Source organism: Columba livia, chromosome 10, assembly GCF_036013475.1.
Source record: "Columba livia isolate bColLiv1 breed racing homer chromosome 10, bColLiv1.pat.W.v2, whole genome shotgun sequence".
Classification (NCBI taxonomy): Eukaryota; Metazoa; Chordata; class Aves; order Columbiformes; family Columbidae; genus Columba; species Columba livia.
Genome location: NC_088611.1, coordinates 3,919,720 through 3,936,884, shown reverse-complemented (window position 1 = coordinate 3,936,884; position 17,165 = coordinate 3,919,720). Strand labels below are relative to the sequence as shown.

General features: G+C 43.0%; 1 protein-coding gene and 1 long non-coding RNA gene across 3 annotated transcripts in view; one reads left to right on the top strand and one right to left on the bottom strand.

Annotated features, from left to right (window-relative positions):
• The window catches only part of LOC110363558 (uncharacterized), a 110,844-nt gene that overhangs the window by 52,293 nt on the left and 41,386 nt on the right, over nt 1-17,165 (bottom strand). The gene's annotated exons all lie outside the window — the stretch shown is intronic.
• The window catches only part of SLC6A1 (solute carrier family 6 member 1), a 111,504-nt gene continuing 101,649 nt past the window's right edge, over nt 7,311-17,165 (top strand). Inside the window, exons 1-2 of the mRNA XM_065074975.1 lie at nt 7,311-7,428; nt 16,512-16,712. The gene's annotated coding sequence lies outside the window, so the exon portion shown is untranslated. The remainder of the gene's footprint in view (nt 7,429-16,511; nt 16,713-17,165) is intronic.

Sequence of the window (17,165 nt, the reverse complement as noted above, 5' to 3'; positions counted from 1 at the left end):
TTCTGTCCATTCTGCAGCTGCTCCTATCTGGGCAGTTGGGAAGCTCTGTGGGGAACAGGGCAAAAAGGATTCTGTCGCCTCCATGGACCTTTTCGTCACCAACATCTGTGGCTCTCATTTTGTTGTCCTCTCTCTCCAGTTCTTATAGCAGCTCGCTAATTACAGCACTGCTGTTAGCATGAAGGGTTTTTTTTAAGTATTCTGACATCTTCCCAAGTCTGGTGAATAGATTTAATAATTAGACAATGGGATTTTTCTATTCCTGCCCGCCCGCACCCCTTTCCCTGACTGTTGCTTGTGATTCTATTATTATCTGGCATATTCCAACAATGTTCTTCCTTTCAAAGGATTCTGAAGAGTGCAGCAAAATATCAGAGAAATAATTCAAATGTATGAGCTAAAGTCAGAGAGAAAGGACAATGGACCTTATGTTCATTTCACCACATAAACAATCCCAAAGTGCTTTATGTCTTAACATACCATCCTCTAGTAACACAATAATTTTACATGCCCATATTTTGAGCTGGAATGAAGTCTCCTCTTTGTTGTTATTCCTACACGGAGATGAAATTGGAATAATTTCTGCAGATAAACACTATGTTCGTGATTTCAAAGGGCTTTTTAAACATGTGATATGTGGATTCCTCTGGTTTGACTTCTCAGCTGTTTATAGTGCTTATTTGAATGTCTTCTAACTCAGAATCACAGTCTAAGTTTTCCAGACTAGTGAAAACACTGCACGTGTCGCATAAATAGTAAACATCAATATCTGCGATGCACTTTTTGAGAAGGTAATAGTTTGTAAAGACCTTCACAGAGGGATCCACGCACATAAACTCTATTACTTAATGTTGCTTCAGTTGTCGAAAAGTTGTTTTACTTTATAAAATAGTTTATGCAGTGAAGCAGAGAGACAGAAGTGGATGGGTCTGCACCTTGCTTGTGTCCTCAGCAGCGTCACCTCGTCACCACCTGTGTCACCCCTGGATGTACTGAATCAATCCACCCTCAGTCACATGGCAAACTTGTAATTCCTCCACACATCAGCTTAGGAGGGAAATCAAACTGCGAAAGTAGGAATATTTCTTGCTTTGACTACAGTTAAAGCTAAAAATATCATGCAATATAATTTGCAAATTAAAACCAACCAAACAAAAAAAACAAACAAAAAAAATCAAAACCAGTAACGAACAAACAAAAATATCAACCTATAGTGCATAAAGCACCACTGCATCCTTTCTCCCTTCATTGTACAGACAGTCTAAGCTGGCTAAAATATTAAAAGCAAGGAAGAAAGCAAAGGTTTCCTGAGTCCAGGTTTATCCTTATTTCAAGCTACATGAGTCTGCTCTAATTCCACAGACACAAGACTAGTTTTTTAGGATGGAAATTATGGGAAAGATCAGAGGTCAAAAGCAAAAAGTACTTTGTCCAAACCAAAAATCTGACTCATAGAGGTGTCTTTCTTGTATCATTTTCAGCAAGCTTACTAGAAAGTTAGAATTATTATTGGGGGGGGCTGGGGGGGAGTGTTGGAATCTAAATACGCAAAAAAGTCTTTATATTCCATACACAGATGAGAGACTATTCTGAAGTAAAATGAAAAGACCTACCCCTGCAATAAGAGGGCTGCTAACTGATGCAATTAACTTCTATCAAGAGTTTCTGGAGCCCAGCTTGTCTCTGACTCCAGTCTGCCTCAGGGATGGAGGACCATGTCATGGGCTTTTTCAGTCCTGACAAGGCTTTGTGTCTAAAGAGTTCTCTGAACTTGTGACCAGTTACTAGATGTGAGTAAACAAATACAATTGCTCTTATCATTTTTACATTGAGCTTTCAGCAGATGTTGACCAATTCTTTGAGTTTGAATTGTTCCAGTCTAGTTATCATCATAAGAGATTTTTCTCTGAGAGGGCAAATGCCAGCAGGTACCAAATGAGATCAGTTCCCTTTGTCTGTTTAGATCAACAACATAAAAGGGACTTCCTACTAGAAGGAATTATTGATCAGTAGAGTTGAAGGCCCTGCTTAAAGTCTCATTGAATTCACTAGTTTTTTAAGGTTTTTTAAAAAGCTCAGAGGAGACTGGCACAGAGAAAATTCTTTACGCAATTTTTGCAACTCACTTGATCATCCCCAGATGTATGTTCAATGTGCTAATTAATCATCACTCCAAAGGCTTTTTAACCACGGCAAATGAAGGACATCACTTTGTATTCTAAATGGGATACATCCTACTCAGAAGACGGGCAGAACTCACAAAATCGATTGCAGGGTGTTTAGGAGTTAATATAGAGCAGGTTTAAATGTATGTTCTGTTAAATTATGCTCAAAACAGCCTCTGTGTGTGTGGGGGGGGGGGAAATGTAGGTCCTTTCCTAGCCTGGAGGTTAATTATCTACATGATGTTAGTAAGAGGAGATACAGTACCACTGGCAACTCTAACATCTGAAGCTGACATTAATGGATTTGCAAGGAGCTTTGGGTACACTCAGGCTGGTTAAAAAGGGAATATATTTCAGTATTTTGCAGTGGAGGAGCTGTACAGAGCAGTATGGAGCTGAGAGCTGGTAACTGAAAGAAAAGTAGTTCTTGATTTGTTTCCCTGAATCCAGGAGAAGCAGCAGAAGGGCAATCACTAAGTACCTCTTAAAATGGTTTTGTTTGTTTTGGCAATACTGTAATTTATATATATACATATATATGTAGAAACTGAGCCTATGTTCTTGAAGGAGAAATTAGGACAACTTTTCTGGAGCCAGAGGCATTTTGGAGGCAAATTTTCTGTTAAATAGTTAGAATGTGTGTGGATGGTAGGCCTTGCAGTATCATACTCAGATCCAGCATTACCTATTTTACATTCCTTTGCTGCTTTTGATACATTATCTTTTGAAGATAATTTAGCATTTTGTTGCTTATTATCATGACAGTGAGTTAAGACAAAGTGTTGTAGTTCAGCAGCTCTCTAGGGTAGTTACTTAAAACACTATCCCATTTGTCCTGTAACCTGCACTTTTTCAGGGCTTTACACTTTGCAACTTCAGCTTAGACTGCAGCAAAGTGGCTCCTTTTTGCTTTGATCACTTTGTTGAGGGTATGTACATGCTAACCCTTCTTTTCAGAGAACTCAGCAAAATTTGCTTTCCATTCTTCTCCTTCATGCTTTGCCTTCTTAATTAAAACCTTTTACAAGGCCATTCTCTTTTGATACTTGCTTAATTCTGAAACAACCATATCAAAAGAAATTACTAATGCACTTGGATTTGTATCTAATAATGAAATTAAAACCTTTCTGCTGTGGTGGCCTTCAGGTCTCTACTTTTCAGTGTTACTAGGAGAAGAGCTAAGCTACACATATGAGGTATTGTTTCTCCCTAGATAACAACCCAGCAGGACTACAAATGAAACGAAATTCTCTTGGAGTTTTGCTGTAAAATGTCTCAATCTTACATCCTAAAAATAACCCTATGAAATTACTAAGCTATCATCTTCTGCCACCTTTATGGGCTATTTCTTTAAAGCTTTGGATTTGAGAAAGATTTTTCTAAGCATTATCCAGCTGGTGCAGATAACCCGTTCACAGTTTTTCAGAGTTTTAAAGGAAAAAAGTGAGTGGATCTTGTCCTTCCTCTGCTCTCCCTTGAGTACATATCCATCCTCAAAACGGACACTTTCCACTATAACGGCAATACTCCAAGGGAATAAAAATCCAGTCTCAGAGGTTTTAGACTGTTTGCTCAGGTGATGCTTTTTTTTCTTCATCACCTAGATTTATCTGAACCAGAATTCATTCTTCTTCCACAAACAGCAATATGATTTAAAAGAAAACAAACCCGAAACCTCAGAGCTCTCACTCTCCCGCCAATGTTTCAATAATCCTTATATAATTACAATTATACAGGAACTTTATGTGAGAAACAAATGGCTGGAGCAGTAAAATGAAGTTATTTATGTAAAGATGCAGGTAGATGCTTTGTATGTAATGTGCTTTCTTATCTTAGTGCACTCTCTTAGGCATGGACAAATGAGAAAGACGTACCTCATTTCAGAAAAACTTCTTGTCTAGTATTTGATTAAATTCTGTGCTTTCTGAGGAGGTATTCTTTAGTCATGGTATATGATTTGAGTTGCCAGTCTTCATTCTTTAAACTACCTACCATTTTACTGTGAAATGCAATACCAAAATATCTCAAATAGGTTTGGGATTATACAAATATCTGTAGTGCTTTCTTTATTGTAGAATACTACCACATTCAATACCATCTGAATATCGTTGCTTTGATGCTATGCCAGTGTAAATCCAAGGTATTCTTCCAAAGTGAATGGAAAAAGTGTTAGACTTACACTGCCATCATGAGATCAGAGCCTTGTCCAGTCAAACACTTTGAAAGAGAGGATTTTATAATGCAAAAGCTAAACAAAACTTGGACGTGTGGTCTATACAGAGCAAAGTCTGTCAGTCTAGTCTGGCACGCATTTGATGAGCACCGAAATGCTCCCTCATGCATTGCAGCAGAACCTTTTTCTTGCCCACACTCCCCTCATCCTCGAATCCTTTGACAATCAATTTTCTGTAGTTCTACCTGTATGTGACCTGGTGACAGGTGAAGCCTTTTCGCTGGAATTTGGTCCTGGAATGTGCTTCGTTTTTGCTAGGTCAAAGAAGTTTGTATTACTGCATGAGTATCTTGACTGATGCAAACACTTAAGAGCTCTTCTAAGCTTGGTCTCTGTTTTTCCTAAGGGCAAGGTTAGTTTTCTTCGACCCGATAGTTCTGAAGTACATGAGGTTCAGCACAAAGAGGGAGCTTTCTTTTGGCTATCACTATGCTTCAGAAATTATCCTTCCAGGATGTTAGTATTTTCTTCCTGCCTTTGGTTCATCTACCTGCCCTGCTGTGTGCATTGGTGCTTTGAGGAAAAGGTTTGCTCACAACTCTAATCAGCATGGTTTTCATTCTAATAATAGCTTCAGTGATTCTGCACTGTGTCTTTATTTTGTGGCTCTCACCATAACAAACAAAACAAACAAACACCCCCACAACTCATGTTCTTTTGGCTCACAGATCCAAATAAAGTTTTTGCTGTACTAATTATTTATATGCTGCCACAAGCTATGAAGATTGCCTTCTTAGCTGCTTCAGCAGGAACTTCCACAAATAAGGATGGCTTTGTCTCTGTATAGAATGGAAGAGACTTATTTCATATTCACACAACCCTATTCATATTATTAGTAGGTAACTCCATGGTATATGGGTAATACATGGCCTGACAAAATTTTTATAGGCTAATATACAGCCCTTGACAAAAAAGAAACAAAAAACCCCACGCCAAACAAACAAAAACAAACCCAAACCCCTCACTTTTGTATAATTTAGAAAGCAAATGCATGTCTTTTCAAGACATTTACAGGGTTGAAAGCAGGATACAGAATGACTTGACTAAATCAACATTAAGTGTATTGAAAAAAAAAAAACCTAATATCAGATACACTTGCAATGTAATTTTAAAGCAGTAAACTTTTATCTGTGTAAGATTTTTGGTCCCCTAGATTGAGAACAATGTACATGAAGTCTTTTTCCACTTGTATTTAAATGAATGCAAAAGAAAACTCTAGCTTATCAACAGAAAAGTACAATTACTGCATGACTGAGACCTGCTGATAAATAAAAATGTTTGCTTTTGTATTAATTTTCAATGTCCTGTTTGTGCTGAGATTTTATATACGACAAAAAAATAAAAGAAATGCCACTGGACATCTCACAGAATGAACAAGATACATGATGGCATGTGACACTGTGAAATGACTTCATGGTGTTTTGTGAGGAAAGCATTCAGGTACACTGAGGTCAAAGAGGAAATACATTCCCATTCTCTCACATCATGTATACACAGATTTCATCGCAGACATGTTGCTGTATAACATACACGGTCCTGGCTGTGAGACATTCCAGGGCAGCCTATGGCCAGGAATGACCTGGCTGCGGTGGGATCCATTCTGCCTTGGGTTCCCCGAGGTGCTGGCACAGGAGGTGACAGCCCATGCACATCCCTATTTAGCAATCCTCTGATCCAAATATCACATTGACTTTATTTCACCACCTAAACATTCGGATTCACTCCCAACTAAACAAACATGGTGTGCAGTTTATATGTTCTGATTGCACGGAGCTGTTGGATTATGTTTGAATAAGAATCCCTTGCTGAGGATTACAACCTCAGTTCCAAGTTCCAGCTGTTTGCTGCTGAATTTCTCTCTGAAATATCAGTGTAAGGGCCCTTGCACTCTACAGAAGGGAATATGCATTTTTACTGTTTGTATCTTTTGCTTAGAGCATATTAAGACCATCCTTCATACACGTTAACTCAATGTAACTGACACCAAAAAAGCATTTGTAATAACACCAAAAAACCGAAGGGGTGATAGAGAAACACAAATATCTATGTGTGTTCAGTTTAGCACCAAACCAGCTTCACACAGCACCAGGGAAAATATCATTGACTTGAGTGCAAAAAGGCAGTGGACTCTGATTCCATTCACATAAAGTGTTACTTTAGCTTGAACGGGCATGTTCAGCACAAAGATTAGATTGGTATACTGAATTTCTACTTCCTGCTTGCCAAAACCAACATGGAAAATGGATGATGAGGAAAAATGCCTGTCACCCTTTCCCTTTAGCAGCCACTATCATGTTTCAGGATGAGACTGTTTGCAACTTGTGTATCAGCCTGGTGAAACATCCCAACCCCAGCTGTCTGTACATTATTTGGCCCAGTTCTTTGTTGTGTTCTGCCTTTTACTGGCACTGAGACAGGTCCAAATCAAGATGATAACACAATTCCAGCATTCAGAGACAAACAGCTACAGAAAATGCCAAGAAAGAGAAAATCAAGTAATTTAGTCCCCAACTGTCACAGCCACACAGAGCTTGTAGATGCAGCTACAGAAAAGCCCAGTGAGAGAACATAAAATTGTTTGGTGAGGGTAGCTGTGGTGTGTTTTATTTCATGGTAGCCACAGATGAGGAAAATCAACTTGGTTGCTTAATGTTGCTTGGTGTATTTGAGCTCCATAGTGATTACCCAACCCTAGGGAATCTGTGGACGCTGTCAGGACACTCTCAGCTGGGGGTTCCTCGGTTCCTCGGATCAGCTGACTGAAGCCAGCTCGGCCGGAGCCGGGAGGGAAATCTCGAAGCTACAGAGGTAAGAGAGGGTAAAGAGAGGGGTTTCTGGTCGCGTTTTCGATTCCGCTACCCGGGAGTCCCCGGCAGCCCTTGCGGAACCGGCTGACGTGGCGCGACCGTTACCACGGTGACGCGGGAGATTTAAAAGCGGCTGTAACTCGAGACAAGCACTCAGTTCCTCGGATCAGCTGACTGAAGCCAGCTTGGCCGGAGCCGGGAGGGAAATCTCGAAGCTACAGAGGTAAGAGAGGGGTTTCTGGTCGCGTTTTCGATTCCGCTACCCGGGAGTCCCCGGCAGCCCTTGCGGAACCGGCTGACGTGGCGCGACCGTTACCACGGTGACGGAAGCCACACCCCTCCCCCTTGCTTTGAAAAAGCCTCTTGGAGGGCAGCAACACGTCGCTGCCCACCAGGCGCTGGAAGGTGAAGTGCTTGTGAGGCAGGTGAGCACCACCCACACGGTGCTGCAGCAGCGACTGGGGCTGCTCGTGCAGCGGGGCTCAGAGGTTCTGTCACTCCTCGCTGTTAGACCTCTCACTTGTTGCTGGTGTCACAGACTGGGGTGTGGCAGGGCAAGTAGACTGGACACAACTAGCTCTTGTAGGTGAGTTTGTCCGGGGTTACATTCTGTTTTCTTGTCCCCAATTTAGCTAAGGGTAGCAATGGTTTCTAGAAAAAGGAAAGCTGTTGCTGCCGTTAATACAAAGAGTGTGTCTACACACACACTACCTGCCAAGAAGGACGCAGCCACCCAGGCTTCTGGCTGCGCAGAGTGTCTGTGCCTGGCATTAGTATCGGAGAATGGTATGGGAGGCACCTGTGTACAATGTGACCAGGTGAATGACTTACTGTGCCTAGTGGCAGAGCTTAAGAAAGAGGTGGAGAGACTAAGGAGCATTAGGGAGAGTGAAGAAGAAATAGACTGGTGGGGTCAGGCTCTTTTGACTCCTAAGGGTGTGCAACAGGAGATGGCAAAGCCTTGTCCCTCCTGCCATAAGGCGGATACAGCAGATCTAATTGATGGGGGGGAATGGAAACAGGTCCCTGATCGGAGAGGTAAAAGAACCCTCTCTCGAACCCCATCACCACCCTTGGTGCCCCTAACAAATAGATATGAGGCCCTGGACCCTGAAAATCAGGCAGAGGATAGCCAAGAAGATCCACCTGGAGAGCCCTCTGGATGGACCTCATCAACAAAAAGAATCATAACTGCAGCTGTAAGAGGAAAAAAAAAAAGAAGAGTGGTAGTAGTCGGCGACTCTCTTCTGAGGGGAACAGAGGGCCCTACATGTCGCCCAGACCCATCCCACAGGGAGGTCTGCTGCCTTCCTGGGGCCAGGGTGAGGGACATTAATAGAAGACTTCCAGAGCTAATTCAGCCCTCAGACTACTATCCCCTGTTAGTAGTTCAAGCTGGCAGCGAGGACATCAACAGAAGAAGTATCAAGATAATTAAAAAGGACTTTAAAGCACTCGGTCAGTCAGTTCATGGGACGGGAGCACAAGTGATATTTGCCTCAGTTCCTGTGCTAGCTGGGATGGATGAGGAACTAAATAAAGAGAGGAGCAGAAAAGCCCATCTCATCAACAGGTGGCTTAAGGATTGGTGTCACCGTCAAAATTTTGGGTTTTTTGACCATGGGCCAAGCTCCGTGGTACCCAGTCTCCTCAAATCAGATGGGCTTCATCCTTCTAGGGAGAGCAAGAGGACTATAGCCCATAAGCTGGCAGGGCTGATCAGGAGGGCTTTAAACTAGGTTTGAAGGGGGAAGGGATTGAAACTGGGCTCTCCAAAAATCAGCCTACAGATGGAAAGCCCGAATTAAGAGGGAAATCAGCAGCCCACTTGAAGTGCATGTACACTAATGCATGCAGTATGGGCAACAAACAAGAGGAGCTGGAAGCCATCGTGCAGCAGGAAAGCTATGACATAGTTGCCATCACAGAAACATGGTGGGATGACTCATATGACTGGAGTGCTGCTATGTGTGGCTACAAGCTCTTCAGAAAAGATAGGCAGGGTAGGAGAGGTGGAGGGGTGGCTTTATATGTTAGAGAGTCACTTGACTCTGTTAAACTTGAGGTCAGCAGTGACAAGGTTGAGTGCCTGTGGACCAGAATCAGGGGGAAGTCCAACAAGGCTGACATCCTCGTGGGTGTCTGTTATAGACCACCCAACCAGGACGATGGAGATGAATTATTCTACGAGCAGCTGGCAGATGTCTCAAAATCGACGGCCCTTGTTCTTGTGGGTGACTTTAACCTGCCGGATATCTGCTGGGAGCTCAATACTGCACAGAAGAGGCAGTCTAGGAAGTTCCTAGAGTGTATAGAGGACAATTTCCTTCATCAGCTGGTAAATGAGCCCACCAGGGGCAAGACCCCGCTAGACCTACTGTTTACAAACAGAGAAGGGCTGGTGGGAGATGTAGTGGTTGGAGGCCGCCTGGGGCATAGCGACCATGAAATAATAGAATTTTCAATACTCAGAGATGCAGGGAGAACCATTAACAAAACCTCTACACTGGACTTCCGGAGGGCAGATTTTTGCCTATTCAGAAGTCTAGTTCAGAGCATACCCTGGGAAACAATGCTTAAAAACAAGGGGGCCCAGCAGGGTTGGACATGCTTCAAGCAGGTGGTTTTGAGTGCACAGGAACAGGCTATACCAGTGTGCCGAAAGGCTAGCCGGCGGGGAAGACAACCGGCTTGGCTAAACAGGGAGATTCTGAATGAAATCAGAAATAAAAAGAGACTTTACCGACTGTGGATAAAAGGGCTGGCTACTTATGAAGAATTTATGGAAACAGCTAGATCATGCAGAAAAAAGATCAGGGAAACAAAAGTGCAATTTGAAGTTAACTTGGCCAATTCTGTCAGGGATAATAAAAAGTCCTTCTTCAAATATGTTAATAACAAAAGGAGGGGCAAGGAAAACCTACATTCTCTGTTGGACTCTGAAGGAAATATAGTTAACAAAGATGAGGAGAAAGCTGAGGTACTTAATACCTACTTTGCCTCAGTTTTTACCAGTAAGACAGGTGGCCCTCAGGACAACTCATCTCTGGAGATGGTTGGCAGAGATAGAAAGCCAAATAGGCCCCTTGTATTCCAGGAGGAAATAGTTGGTGATTTACTGAGCCATCTGGATCCTCACAAGTCTATGGGACCAGATGGGATCCATCCTAGGGTGATGAGGGAGCTAGCAGAAGAACTTGCCAAGCTGCTCTCCATCATCTTCCAACAGTCCTGGCTCACTGGGGAGGTCCCATATGATTGGAAATTGGCCAATGTTACCCCAGTCCACAAAAAGGGCTGCAGAGCTGACCCTGGCAACTACAGGCCTGTCAGCCTGACCTCGGTGCCTGGCAGGTTTATGGAGCAGATCATCCTGAATGGAATCACACAGCACCTTCAGGATGGACAAGGGATCAGACCCAGCCAGCATGGGTTTAGGAGGGGCAGGTCCTGTCTGACCAACCTGATCTCCTTTTATGATCAGGTGACTCACCTGGTGGATGAGGGGAAAGCTGTGGATGTGGTCTATCTGGACTTCAGCAAGGCCTTTGACACTGTCTCCCATAATGTACTCTTGCAAAAGCTGGTAGCCCATGGCTTGGACAAGTGTACTCTACGCTGGGTTAAGAACTGGCTGGAGGGCCGGGCCCAGAGAGTGCTGGTGAATGGGGCTGCATCCAGCTGGCGGCCAGTCACTAGTGGTGTTCCCCAGGGGTCAGTGTTGGGTCCAGTCCTGTTTAACATCTTTATTGATGATTTAGATGAGGGGATTGAGACCATCATCAGCAAATTTGCTGATGACACCAAGCTGGGAGGGAGTGTCGACCTGCTGGAAGGCAGGAGGGCTCTGCAGAGGGATCTGGATAGACTGGAAAAATGGGCTGATTCCAATGGGATGAAGTTCAATAAGGCCAAATGCCGGGTGCTGCACTTTGGTCACAACAACCCCCTGCAGCGCTACAGGCTGGGCGCAGAGTGGCTGGAGAGCAGTCAGACAGAAAGGGACCTGGGAGTACTAATTGACAGGAAGCTCAACGTGAGCCAACAGTGTGCCCAGGTGGCCAAGAAGGCCAACGGTATCCTGTCCTGTATCAAAAACAGCGTGGTCAGCAGGACAAGGGAAGTGATCCTTCCCCTGTACTCTGCATTGGTGAGGCCACACCTGGAGTATTGTGTTCAGTTCTGGGCCCCTCAGTTCAGGAAAGACATTGAAGTGCTGGAGCGGGTCCAGAGAAGAGCAACACGACTGGTGAAGGGACTTGAACATAAGACCTATGGGGAGAGGCTGAGGGAGCTGGGGTTGTTTAGTCTAGAGAAGAGGAGGCTTAGAGGTGACCTCATCACTCTCTATAACTACCTGAAGGGAAGTTATAGCCAGGTGGGGATTGGTCTCTTCTCCCAGGCAGTCAGCAATAGGACAAGGGGGCATGGGCTTAAACTCTACCAGGGGAAATTTAGGCTGGATATTAGAAAGCAATTCTTTACAGAGAGAGTGGTCAGGCATTGGAATGGCTGCCCAGGGAGGTAGTGGACGTGCCGTCCCTAGAGGTTTTTAAACTGAGATTGGACATGGCACTTAGTGCCATGATCTAGTAAACGGACTAGAGTTGGACCAAGGGTTGGACTCGATGATCTCTGAGGTCTTTTCCAACCCAGTCGATTCTGTGATTCTGTGATTCTGTGGGTAAAAGTAGTCTAAATTTGCTGTAACTTATGTTAGGTATGAGTATGACCTGGTTCAAATATATACCTTCTGTGTGAACATTCTTCTATGCAGAGTAGCTTTCAGCTGTCTTTTGGAACTATGAAGGACATTTCACTGCTTAACTGCTCTTTTTTCCTGACAATTCTTGCAAATATATCTGTATCTTACTGTGTCTCTGTAGTGGCTCCCGAGATGAAACGAAAAGAATTAGAGAATTACATAGCTAGTGGCAAACTGAGAAAGATACAAATGCCTTGGAGCACAAAAATAATCCACCAAGACCAAATTACGAATCTGGCTCAGAGTTCATCCAGGCTTGACAAGGAAAATGTCATTTTTGATACTTTCAAAGTGATTCCATGGATGTGAAAACCCTGAAAATCACTTCCAGTGGGAGCATATTGGGAAATAAAGCATATATAAGTGAGAGAAGAAGCTGAGCTGGGAGGAGATCTGTATACTACACTTGGCTCTGGTCCATTAATTCCTGAAAAATAATTAAAAGTGTAGTTCAATTAGTTTCTTTTTCCTAAAGTCAGTTTGCCTCACAGGCTATGATCCACTGGGCTAACTACCGACTACACCTGTGTTGCTAGTAGTTTGTCCTGGGAGAATACGCTCATTCTGTCTGAAGCAGCGCCCATGGTCAGGAAAACAAATCCGTTCTCTGCATCACTTCCAAACAAACAGACCAAACTGATAATCCTAATCTAGATGCCTGGTTGCAGCCTTACCTGGTGTGATAGTTTCCTCCTTCCTCAGACTGTGGCATTTCATGATTTTGTATGTGTGATGACAACCTTACTGCTACCCTACGCTTTGTAATTGCTTTAATATAATTAGCAGAGGTAGGTAGGTAAGAAAAGCGGGGGGAGTGGGCTGAGTGCTCATTACAAACTTGTACAAGCTCTGGCATTGAATAAACTTCAGAAACCAAAGCAGTTACAAGAACAGGTCTTCCCTGAACTACCTAAGGCAGAGCTTGACAACACAGACACATTTAAATGGCCTTTGAGGCAGATGCAAACGTTCTCTGATATAACTGGGATCGGAGTCACTGCTGTTAGCATGGCGTGGATCCAAGCTCATTACACTTGCCAAGCATTGGGCTTATTAGCTCCAGCCCTGTGCTGTGTGAATGCAATTGCACAACTTTTAGATTGAAGCTGCTTCTCGTATCTTGTGGACCCGTGTGCAGGACCAATTTGGTGGATTCTCTCTTCACAAGGGCAGTGGAGGTGCCCTGGAGTTTTGGATGGGCTCAGGGGAAGTGGTTTGGGAGAGCAGAGCTCTGACGTGGGCAGTCTCACACAGAACCACTCGGCAACCACTGGGTGTGATTCAGCATCAGAGACCATGGTGGGACAATAAAGGCAAAGCTGGTTTATTTGTTACTGTTGGAAATTAATGTCCAACCTCATTTAGATCTGCTCCTCGCCTTGATTTTGATATTTTTTTTTTCCAACTATTCACCCTTGACCATGTTTATGGCAAATTATGGATATTTTGGTTTAACTATTAAATGAAATCTATTATACAGCCATTAAAATTCAGAGTTTTGTCTTCGATACTAGGAAAGTATTAAATTAAATTGTCCTCATCCTTGATGGAGTTTAGGTTTTTTTCAGTCTATCAGTGTTTCTCAGACAAGCCAAGTGTCACATTGAGGCATGATTTACATATTCATGAAACGATTTGTATTCAGAAGCATTGTTTAATGTTTTCTGGACAGTTTTTCATACTAATAAGTATTTAGCTCAAGAGACTATGCAGGTAAAAATGAAAAATGAAAGCCTACCAGAATTTTTGCAAAATACTACTTGTAAGTCCAAAATAAATAAATAAATGAGCTCTGCATTATTGCATTTCTTTGTTTTATCGAGCAAGTTAGTTGCACAGCAATAAAATACACTTCTTACAAGAAAATAATTAGGAATGTCCTTATTTCTCAGAGGCATATTTATTTTCCTTCTGATTCTTGACTGTAGATCAAATAGATATTGGACAGTTATTTTCAAGTAATAGCAGGGTTCAGGTTTAAATTTGATTTACACTAGTGTTTCTCATGCATTGAAAATGTGCGTTTGTGCTCCTCTAGACAGATTAAATTTTGATTGTCAATTTATATATTTGTCAATCAATAAATATGCTTGGCAGCAAATAGACTCTCCATGTTTCTTTGTAGCAAATAGACTCTTTCTCTCACTTTTGCATGTTAAATACCTAGTGGAATGCTCAACTGGTAATGCAAGAGCTCCAAGGAGGCTGTGGGAATTTTAAAGAACTGATGGATACTACCAGGTTTTTTCCTGGGAATGGTTCCGTGCAGGCTGGTGTCTGTACCTTGCAGAGCGCCAGTGGATTTGCTGAGCATGGGACTGCGGGAATGGTGTCAGAGTTGATGGCAGGGCCTGTCCTCCTCCACCTGCTCATCTCCTGGGCTGCAGCTGTGCCTCAGTCAAACCCACAGCCTCAACCCTCAAAACAAAATAGTTCATCCATACGTCTAGTCCATCCAGCCTTACTCTGATGAGCCACAATGTTGCACAGCAATAGGTCCATGAGCACTAGAAGAAAGTTTTTACATGGACTCTCCAAGGCTTTTGACTGCAGTAATGTGGGCACATCCATGCTAAACTGCACATATCATGTGGGTGTAATATGACAATGAGCCCATGAGGAATCAGTGCTTTGTGAAGGATGTTCTCTCTGTTCTTTCTTTCCCTCTTTGTCAACACCTGTTAAATGCCCATCCTTGCCTTTCAAGAAACAATTGGACAATGTCCTCAGACACATGGTGTGAATTTTGGGGTTGTCATATGCAGGGACAGGATCTGGACTTGATGATCCTTTTGGGTCCCTTCCAACTCAGAACATTCTATGATTCTAGAAGGTTCTGTGGGTGGAGTGATGCCAACTGGACAAAGTGTGGGGCAGCATCTGCAAGCATGTGGGTGTTTCCTGGGACAGCCAGGCAGCAGGTGTCACTTTATCATGATAGATGTTTCTGACTTTGAGCTAGGACATCAAGAAGTCTTAGGGAAATGAGGGCAAGATTTGTAGTGCTGCAAAGCATCTTGACTGTGAAGACAATGTGATGCAGTAGAGGAAAAACCTTGGGCTGTTGCTTGCACCCTAAGAAATTTTCTGAGCACAATCCATTTTAAAGAGAAAAAAAGAAAACCACAGTAGTATAAAACATACATATTAAACTTTTACCTGACCCTATCAAAAGGCATCCCCACTATGCATTACTCTGTTTTATGGCTGGATCTTTTGACAAGAACTCTACTCCCTCAGGAGATCTATCACATGGAATCGGAGTTGCTGTGAAGCTTTCTGGTTGACTGTACCTCTGCACAATGTGTTTGAAGAGTCATTTTAGAAAGAGAATAAACACTTCCTAGTAACAAAGTTGAAAAAGAGGTCTGTGTGGATCCTTGGGAGAACACAGCTTATTCCCAAACTGATTCCGCTGACTGGGGGAGAGCAGGAGAGCTGCTTTTTCTGTTTGATGGACCATGGGTCTTTTCACTTGGTTGCAGCTAGTGACTAACTCCTGCTACGGCTAATGGTTAAGTGTGAAAGTAGCCAATACAGAAAACACATTGTTCATTGTTGTTCAATATAGAGGCACTTCCTGACGCTATCAGTCTCATGTATTTCCCTACAAGGCTTGTAGGGAAATTCCTTGTTTAAGGAATTATCTCACACTGGAGTGTTCATAGAACAGTCATTAGTAAAATCTATCCAGCTGGAATAGGTAGGATGGCTTTACAGATTGCATGATGTTGCTGCGTAACTGTCAGAAGACTGAGAAGAGGCAAAAGGGACAAAAAAGCAGGTGCTCTGCTCAGAGAACCCAAAGAACCATTTCCTATAACACCTGACTGCCCTGGCACCTGCTGCTGCGGAAGGCTGAGCAACTTGGGCAGGACTCCTTATGGATCCAAATGGACCAGCCAAATTCATAGAGAAAAGTTGCTGATCATTGAACAAGCTGGGTTCATACAACTCTTAGTTCAAGACACACCAAAATGATTTCAGGCATCTGCCTTAAATATCCACTGGATTAGAGGAATCTTTGGTCTGACTCTAGGTAGTAAAGCACATATGGATACTTAGAGTGTGTATTGGTGTGTATATGCATATAGGTCTGCCATGGGCTACTGTTCACAGAGCGAAGGGTTAGTCAGGACAAGGGGTCTCTTGATGTATTCAAAAGATCAGACTAGGCACTGTATAGATTTTGCCAAAATCACACATATTTATGTATGTATATGTATGACTAAATTCAGCTAATTTCAGGAGTAATGATTCAATTTGCATTTGCAATTAGATTGATTTTGCATGTAAACTAGATACCTGCTTTGCACATACACTCACAGACCTATTTTTTTTTTCCTTGTGAGTGACAGAAAGTGGGGTCTCCTTTCAGAAGCCAGTTAGTGTTAGAGGAGGAAAATGCCTAAAGTAAAACCTCTCAAAAGCCTTTTATTTGGTTGCCTTCCAAGCCATAACAGCTGCAGAGGGTGATTAGCTTCATGTGGTGTCAGTTGCAATTTTATCCAGCTTTATTTTGTGTTTGTTTTCTCTTTCAGATATTTGTCCTTGCTGAGGCTACAGCTGCGTGTGCTGCATGTGGACCCACCACTACAGACATTTCTCCTGGAGGGGAACAAGTCAGCCAGCCAGGATGGGTAACCTCATGGTGTCTGTCACCTTCTCCACCATGAGCTCACCGAGCTTTGCTCTGCAGAAAGCACAATTAAATGCTGGCATATCCACACCACTCTCTTCAGGTGAGACCTCTCTGGCAATGTATTTGGTGGGCCATGGAAACAGATGGCAAGGCAAGCACTGTATCTCTTGGGGCAGGGACACTGTGGCACTTGTGACCTTGCTGCAGGCAAAGGATTCAGGGGTACAGGTGTCATTCAGGCCAGACCCCAAGCTGCATCCTAGCTAGTTGTACCGCATGACAAAAGAGGTTAGAACAGTTCCCTTTTTATTACAAGTATTGTCTCATTGTCTAGACTGGGTTTGTTACCCCACATCCATTCCTTTCTTTGGGTCAATATCCTTTCCTATAGTTATTTCAAAATTATGATGCTTCATGGTTGCAGTCATAATCTCTCTAAAAAAAAAAAAAAAAAAAAGCTTAAAAGACCTCCATATACAGAAGTCTATATGGGACTGTGCACCCACAAACTTGGTCTGGGTTCTTGGCTGGGAAGAGCACTCAACTCATTAAG